Source organism: Canis aureus, chromosome 31, assembly GCF_053574225.1.
Source record: "Canis aureus isolate CA01 chromosome 31, VMU_Caureus_v.1.0, whole genome shotgun sequence".
NCBI classification, from domain to species: domain Eukaryota; kingdom Metazoa; phylum Chordata; class Mammalia; order Carnivora; family Canidae; genus Canis; species Canis aureus.
In genome coordinates this window covers 298,076-312,441 of record NC_135641.1, presented here as the reverse complement: position 1 = coordinate 312,441, position 14,366 = coordinate 298,076, and positions in this window count along the sequence as shown.

The window sequence follows — 14,366 nt, the reverse complement described above, 5'->3', positions numbered from 1 at the left end:
TCAAATCGAATCGAAATGAAAAGAATCGAATCGATTCAAATAGAAAAGAATCGAATCGAAAAGAATCAAATCGACACGAAAAGAATCGAATCGAATCAAAAAGTATCGAATTGATTCGAAAATATTCGATTCGAAAAGAATCGAATTGAAATGAATCCGATCGAAATGGAAAGAATCTACTCGATTCGAATCCAAAAGAATCGAATCCAAAAGAATCGAATCGAATCCAAAAGAATCGAATTGAATTGAATCAAAAGAAATGAATTGAATTGAATCAAAAAGGAACTAATCGAATCAAATCGAAAAAAATCGAATAGAATCAAAAAGAATCGAATAGATTCGAATAAAAAAGAATCGAATTGAGGGATCCCTGGGTGGCGCTGCGGTTTAGCGCCTGCCTTTGGCCCAGGGCGCGATCCTGGAGACCCGGGATCGAATCAAATCGAAAAGAATCGAATTCCATGTAACGAAAAGATTCGAATTGAAAAGAATCGAATCGAAACAAAAGAATCGAATCGAATCGACATGAATCAAAAAGAATCGAATCAAAACGAATCGAAAAGAAACAAATCAAGTAGAATCTAAAAGAATCGAATCGAATCAAATCGAAAAAATTCGAATAGAATTGAATCGAAAAGAATCAAAACGAATCGAACCGAAGAGAATCGATTCGAATCAAAATAAAAAGTATCGTATCAAATCGAATCGAAAAGAATCATATCAAATAGAATCGAAAGAATGGAATCAAATCCAAAACAATCGAATCGAATCGAAAAGAATCGAATTGAACGGAATGGAATCGAAAAGAATACAATAGAATAGAATCGAAAGAAATCGAATAGAAACAAATCAAATCAAAAAGAATCGAATTGAATTGATCCTAACCAAAATAAGCGAAATGAATCGACTCGAACCGAAAAAAATCAAATCGAAAAGAATCTAATCTCAACGAAAATAATCGAAATGAATAGAATCGAAAAGAATCGAATTGAATCAAATCGAAAAGAATCGAATGGAATCCAATCGAAAAGAACCAAATTGATTCGAATCGAAACAAATTGAATCCAATCGAAAAGAATCGAATGGAATCGAATCGAAAAGAATCGAATTCAATCAAAACGAATCGATTCGAATGGAATAGAAAGTAATAGAATAGAATCGAAAAGAATCAAATCGAATCGAAAAGAATCGAATCGAAAAGAATTGAATCGAATCGAAAAGAAACGAATCGAACCGAATCAAAAAGAAAACAATCGAATCGAATCAAATACAAAAGGATCGCTTTGAATAGCACAGAATTGTAAAGAATCGAATCAATCGAACTGAAAACAATCGAATCGAAAAGAATCGAATCAAAAAAAGTCGAATCGAAACGAAAACAATCGAATCGAATCGAATCTAAAAGAATCGTATTGAATTGAATCGAGTCGAAAAGACTCGAATCAAAAAGACTCGAATCGAATTGAATCAAATCGAAAAGAATGTAATAGAAACCACTCGAACAGAATCAAATCGAAATGATTCAAAATGAATCGAATAGAATAGAATCGAAAAAAATCGAATAGAATCGAAACGAATCGAAACGAAATGAATCGAAGAGAATCGATTAGAAACGAAATGAAAAGAATCGTATTGAATCGAATCGAAAAGAATCAAATCAAATCGAATCGAAAGAATGGAATCAAATCGAAAAGAATCCAATCGAATCGAAAAGAATCGAACTGAATGGAATCAAATCGAAAAGAATCCAATCGAAAAGAAAAGAATCGAATCAAATTTAATGGAATCGAAAAGAATCGAATTGAATCGAAAAGAATCGAAATGAAACAAATCAGATCCAATGGAAAAGCATCAAATCGAATTGAAAAGAATCGAATCGAATCGAAATGAATCGAATCAAAAAGACTCGAATCGAAAAGAATCGAATTGAAAAGAATCGAATCGAATCGAAAAGACTCGAATCGAATTAAAAATATCAAATCGAATCGAATCGCAAAGATTCGAACTGAAAAGACTCGAATTGAAACGAATCGATTTGAAACGACAAGAATCGAATCGAATCGAATTGAAAGAATCGAATTGAATAGAAAAAAATCGAATAGAAAAGAATCGAACCGAAAAGAAAAGAATCAAATTGAATCAGTCGATTAAATTCTAGTCGAATCGAATCAAAAAGCATGAAATCGAGTCGAATCGAATCGAAAAGAATCGAATCGAATCGAAAAGAATCGAATTGTATCTAATCAAAAAGAATCGTATCGTATCGACTCGAATCAAAAAGAATCCAATTGCATCATCGAATGGAAACTAATCGAATTGAATAGAATAGAAAAGAATCGAATCGAATCAAATCGAAAACAAATTGATCGAAAAGAATCGAATTGAATCAAATTGAATCGAAATGAAAAGAATCGAATCGATTCAAATAGAAAAGAATCGAATCGAAAAGAATCAAATCGACACGAAAAGAATCGAATCGAATCAAAAAGTATCGAATTGATTCGAAAATATTCGATTCGAAAAGAATCGAATTGAAATGAATCCGATCGAAATGGAAAGAATCTACTCGATTCGAATCCAAAAGAATCGAATCCAAAAGAATCGAATCGAATCCAAAAGAATCGAATTGAATTGAATCAAAAGAAATGAATTGAATTGAATCAAAAAGGAACTAATCGAATCAAATCGAAAAAAATCGAATAGAATCAAAAAGAATCGAATAGATTCGAATAAAAAAGAATCGAATTGAGGGATCCCTGGGTGGCGCTGCGGTTTAGCGCCTGCCTTTGGCCCAGGGCGCGATCCTGGAGACCCGGGATCGAATCAAATCGAAAAGAATCGAATTCCATGTAACGAAAAGATTCGAATTGAAAAGAATCGAATCGAAACAAAAGAATCGAATCGACATGAATCAAAAAGAATCGAATCAAAACGAATCGAAAAGAAACAAATCAAGTAGAATCTAAAAGAATCGAATCGAATCAAATCGAAAAAATTCGAATAGAATTGAATCGAAAAGAATCAAAACGAATCGAACCGAAGAGAATCGATTCGAATCAAAATAAAAAGTATCGTATCAAATCGAATCGAAAAGAATCATATCAAATAGAATCGAAAGAATGGAATCAAATCCAAAACAATCGAATCGAATCGAAAAGAATCGAATTGAACGGAATGGAATCGAAAAGAATACAATAGAATAGAATCGAAAGAAATCGAATAGAAACAAATCAAATCAAAAAGAATCGAATTGAATTGATCCTAACCAAAATAAGCGAAATGAATCGACTCGAACCGAAAAAAATCAAATCGAAAAGAATCTAATCTCAACGAAAATAATCGAAATGAATAGAATCGAAAAGAATCGAATTGAATCAAATCGAAAAGAATCGAATGGAATCCAATCGAAAAGAACCAAATTGATTCGAATTGAAACAAATTGAATCCAATCGAAAAGAATCGAATGGAATCGAATCGAAAAGAATCGAATTCAATCAAAACGAATCGATTCGAATGGAATAGAAAGTAATAGAATAGAATCGAAAAGAATCGAATCGAATCGAAAAGAATCGAATCGAAAAGAATTGAATCGAATCGAAAAGAAACGAATCGAACCGAATCAAAAAGAAAACAATCGAATCGAATCAAATACAAAAGAATCGCTTTGAATAGCATAGAATTGTAAAGAATCGAATCAATCGAACTGAAAACAATCGAATCGAAAAGAATCGAATCAAAAAAAGTCGAATCGAAACGAAAACAATCGAATCGAATCGAATCTAAAAGAATCGTATTGAATTGAATCGAGTCGAAAAGACTCGAATCAAAAAGACTCGAATCGAATTGAATCAAATCGAAAAGAATGTAATAGAAACCACTCGAACAGAATCAAATCGAAATGATTCAAAATGAATCGAATAGAATAGAATCGAAAAAAATCGAATAGAATCGAAACGAATCGAAACGAAATGAATCGAAGAGAATCGATTAGAAACGAAATGAAAAGAATCGTATTGAATCGAATCGAAAAGAATCAAATCAAATCGAATCGAAAGAATGGAATCAAATCGAAAAGAATCCAATCGAATCGAAAAGAATCGAACTGAATGGAATCAAATCGAAAAGAATCCAATCGAAAAGAAAAGAATCGAATCAAATTTAATGGAATCGAAAAGAATCGAATTGAATCGAAAAGAATCGAAATGAAACAAATCAGATCCAATGGAAAAGCATCAAATCGAATTGAAAAGAATCGAATCGAATCGAAATGAATCGAATCAAAAAGACTCGAATCGAAAAGAATCGAATTGAAAAGAATCGAATCGAATCGAAAAGACTCGAATCGAATTAAAAATATCAAATCGAATCGAATCGCAAAGATTCGAACTGAAAAGACTCGAATTGAAACGAATCGATTTGAAACGACAAGAATCGAATCGAATCGAATTGAAAGAATCGAATTGAATAGAAAAAAATCGAATAGAAAAGAATCGAACCGAAAAGAAAAGAATCAAATTGAATCAGTCGATTAAATTCTAGTCGAATCGAATCAAAAAGCATGAAATCGAGTCGAATCGAATCGAAAAGAATCGAATCGAATCGAAAAGAATCGAATTGTATCTAATCAAAAAGAATCGTATCGTATCGACTCGAATCAAAAAGAATCCAATTGCATCATCGAATGGAAACTAATCGAATTGAATAGAATAGAAAAGAATCGAATCGAATCAAATCGAAAACAAATTGATCGAAAAGAATCGAATTGAATCAAATTGAATCGAAATGAAAAGAATCGAATCGATTCAAATAGAAAAGAATCGAATCGAAAAGAATCAAATCGACACGAAAAGAATCGAATCGAATCAAAAAGTATCGAATTGATTCGAAAATATTCGATTCGAAAAGAATCGAATTGAAATGAATCCGATCGAAATGGAAAGAATCTACTCGATTCGAATCCAAAAGAATCGAATCCAAAAGAATCGAATCGAATCCAAAAGAATCGAATTGAATTGAATCAAAAGAAATGAATTGAATTGAATCAAAAAGGAACTAATCGAATCAAATCGAAAAAAATCGAATAGAATCAAAAAGAATCGAATAGATTCGAATAAAAAAGAATCGAATTGAGGGATCCCTGGGTGGCGCTGCGGTTTAGCGCCTGCCTTTGGCCCAGGGCGCGATCCTGGAGACCCGGGATCGAATCAAATCGAAAAGAATCGAATTCCATGTAACGAAAAGATTCGAATTGAAAAGAATCGAATCGAAACAAAAGAATCGAATCGACATGAATCAAAAAGAATCGAATCAAAACGAATCGAAAAGAAACAAATCAAGTAGAATCTAAAAGAATCGAATCGAATCAAATCGAAAAAATTCGAATAGAATTGAATCGAAAAGAATCAAAACGAATCGAACCGAAGAGAATCGATTCGAATCAAAATAAAAAGTATCGTATCAAATCGAATCGAAAAGAATCATATCAAATAGAATCGAAAGAATGGAATCAAATCCAAAACAATCGAATCGAATCGAAAAGAATCGAATTGAACGGAATGGAATCGAAAAGAATACAATAGAATAGAATCGAAAGAAATCGAATAGAAACAAATCAAATCAAAAAGAATCGAATTGAATTGATCCTAACCAAAATAAGCGAAATGAATCGACTCGAACCGAAAAAAATCAAATCGAAAAGAATCTAATCTCAACGAAAATAATCGAAATGAATAGAATCGAAAAGAATCGAATTGAATCAAATCGAAAAGAATCGAATGGAATCCAATCGAAAAGAACCAAATTGATTCGAATTGAAACAAATTGAATCCAATCGAAAAGAATCGAATGGAATCGAATCGAAAAGAATCGAATTCAATCAAAACGAATCGATTCGAATGGAATAGAAAGTAATAGAATAGAATCGAAAAGAATCAAATCGAATCGAAAAGAATCGAATCGAAAAGAATTGAATCGAATCGAAAAGAAACGAATCGAACCGAATCAAAAAGAAAACAATCGAATCGAATCAAATACAAAAGAATCGCTTTGAATAGCACAGAATTGTAAAGAATCGAATCAATCGAACTGAAAACAATCGAATCGAAAAGAATCGAATCAAAAAAAGTCGAATCGAAACGAAAACAATCGAATCGAATCGAATCTAAAAGAATCGTATTGAATTGAATCGAGTCGAAAAGACTCGAATCAAAAAGACTCGAATCGAATTGAATCAAATCGAAAAGAATGTAATAGAAACCACTCGAACAGAATCAAATCGAAATGATTCAAAATGAATCGAATAGAATAGAATCGAAAAAAATCGAATAGAATCGAAACGAATCGAAACGAAATGAATCGAAGAGAATCGATTAGAAACGAAATGAAAAGAATCGTATTGAATCGAATCGAAAAGAATCAAATCAAATCGAATCGAAAGAATGGAATCAAATCGAAAAGAATCCAATCGAATCGAAAAGAATCGAACTGAATGGAATCAAATCGAAAAGAATCCAATCGAAAAGAAAAGAATCGAATCAAATTTAATGGAATCGAAAAGAATCGAATTGAATCGAAAAGAATCGAAATGAAACAAATCAGATCCAATGGAAAAGCATCAAATCGAATTGAAAAGAATCGAATCGAATCGAAATGAATCGAATCAAAAAGACTCGAATCGAAAAGAATCGAATTGAAAAGAATCGAATCGAATCGAAAAGACTCGAATCGAATTAAAAATATCAAATCGAATCGAATCGCAAAGAATCGAACTGAAAAGACTCGAATTGAAACGAATCGATTTGAAACGACAAGAATCGAATCGAATCGAATTGAAAGAATCGAATTGAATAGAAAAAAATCGAATAGAAAAGAATCGAACCGAAAAGAAAAGAATCAAATTGAATCAGTCGATTAAATTCTAGTCGAATCGAATCAAAAAGCATGAAATCGAGTCGAATCGAATCGAAAAGAATCGAATCGAATCGAAAAGAATCGAATTGTATCTAATCAAAAAGAATCGTATCGTATCGACTCGAATCGAAAAGAATCCAATTGCATCATCGAATGGAAACTAATCGAATTGAATAGAATAGAAAAGAATCGAATCGAATCAAATCGAAAACAAATTGATCGAAAAGAATCGAATTGAATCAAATCGAATCGAAATGAAAAGAATCGAATCGATTCAAATAGAAAAGAATCGAATCGAAAAGAATCAAATCGACACGAAAAGAATCGAATCGAATCAAAAAGTATCGAATTGATTCGAAAATATTCGATTCGAAAAGAATCGAATGGAAATGAATCCGATCGAAATGGAAAGAATCTACTCGATTCGAATCCAAAAGAATCGAATCCAAAAGAATCGAATCGAATCCAAAAGAATCGAATTGAATTGAATCAAAAGAAATGAATTGAATTGAATCAAAAAGGAACTAATCGAATCAAATCGAAAAAAATCGAATAGAATCAAAAAGAATCGAATAGATTCGAATAAAAAAGAATCGAATTGAGGGATCCCTGGGTGGCGCTGCGGTTTAGCGCCTGCCTTTGGCCCAGGGCGCGATCCTGGAGACCCGGGATCGAGTCAAATCGAAAAGAATCGAATTCCATGTAACGAAAAGATTCGAATTGAAAAGAATCGAATCGAAACAAAAGAATCGAATCGAATCGACATGAATCAAAAAGAATCGAATCAAAACGAATCGAAAAGTAACAAATCAAGTAGAATCTAAAAGAATCGAATCGAATCAAATCGAAAAAATTCGAATAGAATTGAATCGAAAAGAATCAAAACGAATCGAACCGAAGAGAATCGATTCGAATCAAAATAAAAAGTATCGTATCAAATCGAATCGAAAAGAATCATATCAAATAGAATCGAAAGAATGGAATCAAATCCAAAACAATCGAATCGAATCGAAAAGAATCGAATTGAACGGAATGGAATCGAAAAGAATACAATAGAATAGAATCGAAAGAAATCGAATAGAAACAAATCAAATCAAAAAGAATCGAATTGAATTGATCCTAACCAAAATAAGCGAAATGAATCGACTCGAACCGAAAAAAATCAAATCGAAAAGAATCTAATCTCAACGAAAATAATCGAAATGAATAGAATCGAAAAGAATCGAATTGAATCAAATCGAAAAGAATCGAATGGAATCCAATCGAAAAGAACCAAATTGATTCGAATCGAAACAAATTGAATCCAATCGAAAAGAATCGAATGGAATCGAATCGAAAAGAATCGAATTCAATCAAAACGAATCGATTCGAATGGAATAGAAAGTAATAGAATAGAATCGAAAAGAATCGAATCGAATCGAAAAGAATCGAATCGAAAAGAATTGAATCGAATCGAAAAGAAACGAATCGAACCGAATCAAAAAGAAAACAATCGAATCGAATCAAATACAAAAGGATCGCTTTGAATAGCACAGAATTGTAAAGAATCGAATCAATCGAACTGAAAACAATCGAATCGAAAAGAATCGAATCAAAAAAAGTCGAATCGAAACGAAAACAATCGAATCGAATCGAATCTAAAAGAATCGTATTGAATTGAATCGAGTCGAAAAGACTCGAATCAAAAAGACTCGAATCGAATTGAATCAAATCGAAAAGAATGTAATAGAAACCACTCGAACAGAATCAAATCGAAATGATTCAAAATGAATCGAATAGAATAGAATCGAAAAAAATCGAATAGAATCGAAACGAATCGAAACGAAATGAATCGAAGAGAATCGATTAGAAACGAAATGAAAAGAATCGTATTGAATCGAATCGAAAAGAATCAAATCAAATCGAATCGAAAGAATGGAATCAAATCGAAAAGAATCCAATCGAATCGAAAAGAATCGAACTGAATGGAATCAAATCGAAAAGAATCCAATCGAGAAGAAAAGAATCGAATCAAATTTAATGGAATCGAAAAGAATCGAATTGAATCGAAAAGAATCGAAATGAAACAAATCAGATCCAATGGAAAAGCATCAAATCGAATTGAAAAGAATCGAATCGAATCGAAATGAATCGAATCAAAAAAGACTCGAATCGAAAAGAATCGAATTGAAAAGAATCGAATCGAATCGAAAAGACTCGAATCGAATTAAAAATATCAAATCGAATCGAATCGCAAAGAATCGAACTGAAAAGACTCGAATTGAAACGAATCGATTTGAAACGACAAGAATCGAATCGAATCGAATTGAAAGAATCGAATTGAATAGAAAAAAATCGAATAGAAAAGAATCGAACCGAAAAGAAAAGAATCAAATTGAATCAGTCGATTAAATTCTAGTCGAATCGAATCAAAAAGCATGAAATCGAGTCGAATCGAATCGAAAAGAATCGAATTGTATCTAATCAAAAAGAATCGTATCGTATCGACTCGAATCGAAAAGAATCCAATTGCATCATCGAATGGAAACTAATCGAATTGAATAGAATAGAAAAGAATCGAATCGAATCAAATCGAAAACAAATTGATCGAAAAGAATCGAATTGAATCAAATCGAATCGAAATGAAAAGAATCGAATCGATTCAAATAGAAAAGAATCGAATCGAAAAGAATCAAATCGACACGAAAAGAATCGAATCGAATCAAAAAGTATCGAATTGATTCGAAAATATTCGATTCGAAAAGAATCGAATTGAAATGAATCCGATCGAAATGGAAAGAATCTACTCGATTCGAATCCAAAAGAATCGAATCCAAAAGAATCGAATCGAATCCAAAAGAATCGAATTGAATTGAATCAAAAGAAATGAATTGAATTGAATCAAAAAGGAACTAATCGAATCAAATCGAAAAAAATCGAATAGAATCAAAAAGAATCGAATAGATTCGAATAAAAAAGAATCGAATTGAGGGATCCCTGGGTGGCGCTGCGGTTTAGCGCCTGCCTTTGGCCCAGGGCGCGATCCTGGAGACCCGGGATCGAATCAAATCGAAAAGAATCGAATTCCATGTAACGAAAAGATTCGAATTGAAAAGAATCGAATCGAAACAAAAGAATCGAATCGAATCGACATGAATCAAAAAGAATCGAATCAAAACGAATCGAAAAGAAACAAATCAAGTAGAATCTAAAAGAATCGAATCGAATCAAATCGAAAAAATTCGAATAGAATTGAATCGAAAAGAATCAAAACGAATCGAACCGAAGAGAATCGATTCGAATCAAAATAAAAAGTATCGTATCAAATCGATCGAAAAGAATCATATCAAATAGAATCGAAAGAATGGAATCAAATCCAAAACAATCGAATCGAATCGAAAAGAATCGAATTGAACGGAATGGAATCGAAAAGAATACAATAGAATAGAATCGAAAGAAATCGAATAGAAACAAATCAAATCAAAAAGAATCGAATTGAATTGATCCTAACCAAAATAAGCGAAATGAATCGACTCGAACCGAAAAAAATCAAATCGAAAAGAATCTAATCTCAACGAAAATAATCGAAATGAATAGAATCGAAAAGAATCGAATTGAATCAAATCGAAAAGAATCGAATGGAATCCAATCGAAAAGAACCAAATTGATTCGAATCGAAACAAATTGAATCCAATCGAAAAGAATCGAATGGAATCGAATCGAAAAGAATCGAATTCAATCAAAACGAATCGATTCGAATGGAATAGAAAGTAATAGAATAGAATCGAAAAGAATCAAATCGAATCGAAAAGAATCGAATCGAAAAGAATTGAATCGAATCGAAAAGAAACGAATCGAACCGAATCAAAAAGAAAACAATCGAATCGAATCAAATACAAAAGGATCGCTTTGAATAGCACAGAATTGTAAAGAATCGAATCAATCGAACTGAAAACAATCGAATCGAAAAGAATCGAATCAAAAAAAGTCGAATCGAAACGAAAACAATCGAATCGAATCGAATCTAAAAGAATCGTATTGAATTGAATCGAGTCGAAAAGACTCGAATCAAAAAGACTCGAATCGAATTGAATCAAATCGAAAAGAATGTAATAGAAACCACTCGAACAGAATCAAATCGAAATGATTCAAAATGAATCGAATAGAATAGAATCGAAAAAAATCGAATAGAATCGAAACGAATCGAAACGAAATGAATCGAAGAGAATCGATTAGAAACGAAATGAAAAGAATCGTATTGAATCGAATCGAAAAGAATCAAATCAAATCGAATCGAAAGAATGGAATCAAATCGAAAAGAATCCAATCGAATCGAAAAGAATCGAACTGAATGGAATCAAATCGAAAAGAATCCAATCGAAAAGAAAAGAATCGAATCAAATTTAATGGAATCGAAAAGAATCGAATTGAATCGAAAAGAATCGAAATGAAACAAATCAGATCCAATGGAAAAGCATCAAATCGAATTGAAAAGAATCGAATCGAATCGAAATGAATCGAATCAAAAAGACTCGAATCGAAAAGAATCGAATTGAAAAGAATCGAATCGAATCGAAAAGACTCGAATCGAATTAAAAATATCAAATCGAATCGAATCGCAAAGATTCGAACTGAAAAGACTCGAATTGAAACGAATCGATTTGAAACGACAAGAATCGAATCGAATCGAATTGAAAGAATCGAATTGAATAGAAAAAAATCGAATAGAAAAGAATCGAACCGAAAAGAAAAGAATCAAATTGAATCAGTCGATTAAATTCTAGTCGAATCGAATCAAAAAGCATGAAATCGAGTCGAATCGAATCGAAAAGAATCGAATCGAATCGAAAAGAATCGAATTGTATCTAATCAAAAAGAATCGTATCGTATCGACTCGAATCAAAAAGAATCCAATTGCATCATCGAATGGAAACTAATCGAATTGAATAGAATAGAAAAGAATCGAATCGAATCAAATCGAAAACAAATTGATCGAAAAGAATCGAATTGAATCAAATTGAATCGAAATGAAAAGAATCGAATCGATTCAAATAGAAAAGAATCGAATCGAAAAGAATCAAATCGACACGAAAAGAATCGAATCGAATCAAAAAGTATCGAATTGATTCGAAAATATTCGATTCGAAAAGAATCGAATTGAAATGAATCCGATCGAAATGGAAAGAATCTACTCGATTCGAATCCAAAAGAATCGAATCCAAAAGAATCGAATCGAATCCAAAAGAATCGAATTGAATTGAATCAAAAGAAATGAATTGAATTGAATCAAAAAGGAACTAATCGAATCAAATCGAAAAAAATCGAATAGAATCAAAAAGAATCGAATAGATTCGAATAAAAAAGAATCGAATTGAGGGATCCCTGGGTGGCGCTGCGGTTTAGCGCCTGCCTTTGGCCCAGGGCGCGATCCTGGAGACCCGGGATCGAATCAAATCGAAAAGAATCGAATTCCATGTAACGAAAAGATTCGAATTGAAAAGAATCGAATCGAAACAAAAGAATCGAATCGACATGAATCAAAAAGAATCGAATCAAAACGAATCGAAAAGAAACAAATCAAGTAGAATCTAAAAGAATCGAATCGAATCAAATCGAAAAAATTCGAATAGAATTGAATCGAAAAGAATCAAAACGAATCGAACCGAAGAGAATCGATTCGAATCAAAATAAAAAGTATCGTATCAAATCGAATCGAAAAGAATCATATCAAATAGAATCGAAAGAATGGAATCAAATCCAAAACAATCGAATCGAATCGAAAAGAATCGAATTGAACGGAATGGAATCGAAAAGAATACAATAGAATAGAATCGAAAGAAATCGAATAGAAACAAATCAAATCAAAAAGAATCGAATTGAATTGATCCTAACCAAAATAAGCGAAATGAATCGACTCGAACCGAAAAAAATCAAATCGAAAAGAATCTAATCTCAACGAAAATAATCGAAATGAATAGAATCGAAAAGAATCGAATTGAATCAAATCGAAAAGAATCGAATGGAATCCAATCGAAAAGAACCAAATTGATTCGAATTGAAACAAATTGAATCCAATCGAAAAGAATCGAATGGAATCGAATCGAAAAGAATCGAATTCAATCAAAACGAATCGATTCGAATGGAATAGAAAGTAATAGAATAGAATCGAAAAGAATCGAATCGAATCGAAAAGAATCGAATCGAAAAGAATTGAATCGAATCGAAAAGAAACGAATCGAACCGAATCAAAAAGAAAACAATCGAATCGAATCAAATACAAAAGAATCGCTTTGAATAGCATAGAATTGTAAAGAATCGAATCAATCGAACTGAAAACAATCGAATCGAAAAGAATCGAATCAAAAAAAGTCGAATCGAAACGAAAACAATCGAATCGAATCGAATCTAAAAGAATCGTATTGAATTGAATCGAGTCGAAAAGACTCGAATCAAAAAGACTCGAATCGAATTGAATCAAATCGAAAAGAATGTAATAGAAACCACTCGAACAGAATCAAATCGAAATGATTCAAAATGAATCGAATAGAATAGAATCGAAAAAAATCGAATAGAATCGAAACGAATCGAAACGAAATGAATCGAAGAGAATCGATTAGAAACGAAATGAAAAGAATCGTATTGAATCGAATCGAAAAGAATCAAATCAAATCGAATCGAAAGAATGGAATCAAATCGAAAAGAATCCAATCGAATCGAAAAGAATCGAACTGAATGGAATCAAATCGAAAAGAATCCAATCGAAAAGAAAAGAATCGAATCAAATTTAATGGAATCGAAAAGAATCGAATTGAATCGAAAAGAATCGAAATGAAACAAATCAGATCCAATGGAAAAGCATCAAATCGAATTGAAAAGAATCGAATCGAATCGAAATGAATCGAATCAAAAAGACTCGAATCGAAAAGAATCGAATTGAAAAGAATCGAATCGAATCGAAAAGACTCGAATCGAATTAAAAATATCAAATCGAATCGAATCGCAAAGATTCGAACTGAAAAGACTCGAATTGAAACGAATCGATTTGAAACGACAAGAATCGAATCGAATCGAATTGAAAGAATCGAATTGAATAGAAAAAAATCGAATAGAAAAGAATCGAACCGAAAAGAAAAGAATCAAATTGAATCAGTCGATTAAATTCTAGTCGAATCGAATCAAAAAGCATGAAATCGAGTCGAATCGAATCGAAAAGAATCGAATCGAATCGAAAAGAATCGAATTGTATCTAATCAAAAAGAATCGTATCGTATCGACTCGAATCAAAAAGAATCCAATTGCATCATCGAATGGAAACTAATCGAATTGAATAGAATAGAAAAGAATCGAATCGAATCAAATCGAAAACAAATTGATCGAAAAGAATCGAATTGAATCAAATTGAATCGAAATGAAAAGAATCGAATCGATTCAAATAGAAAAGAATCGAATCGAAAAGAATCAAATCGACACGAAAAGAA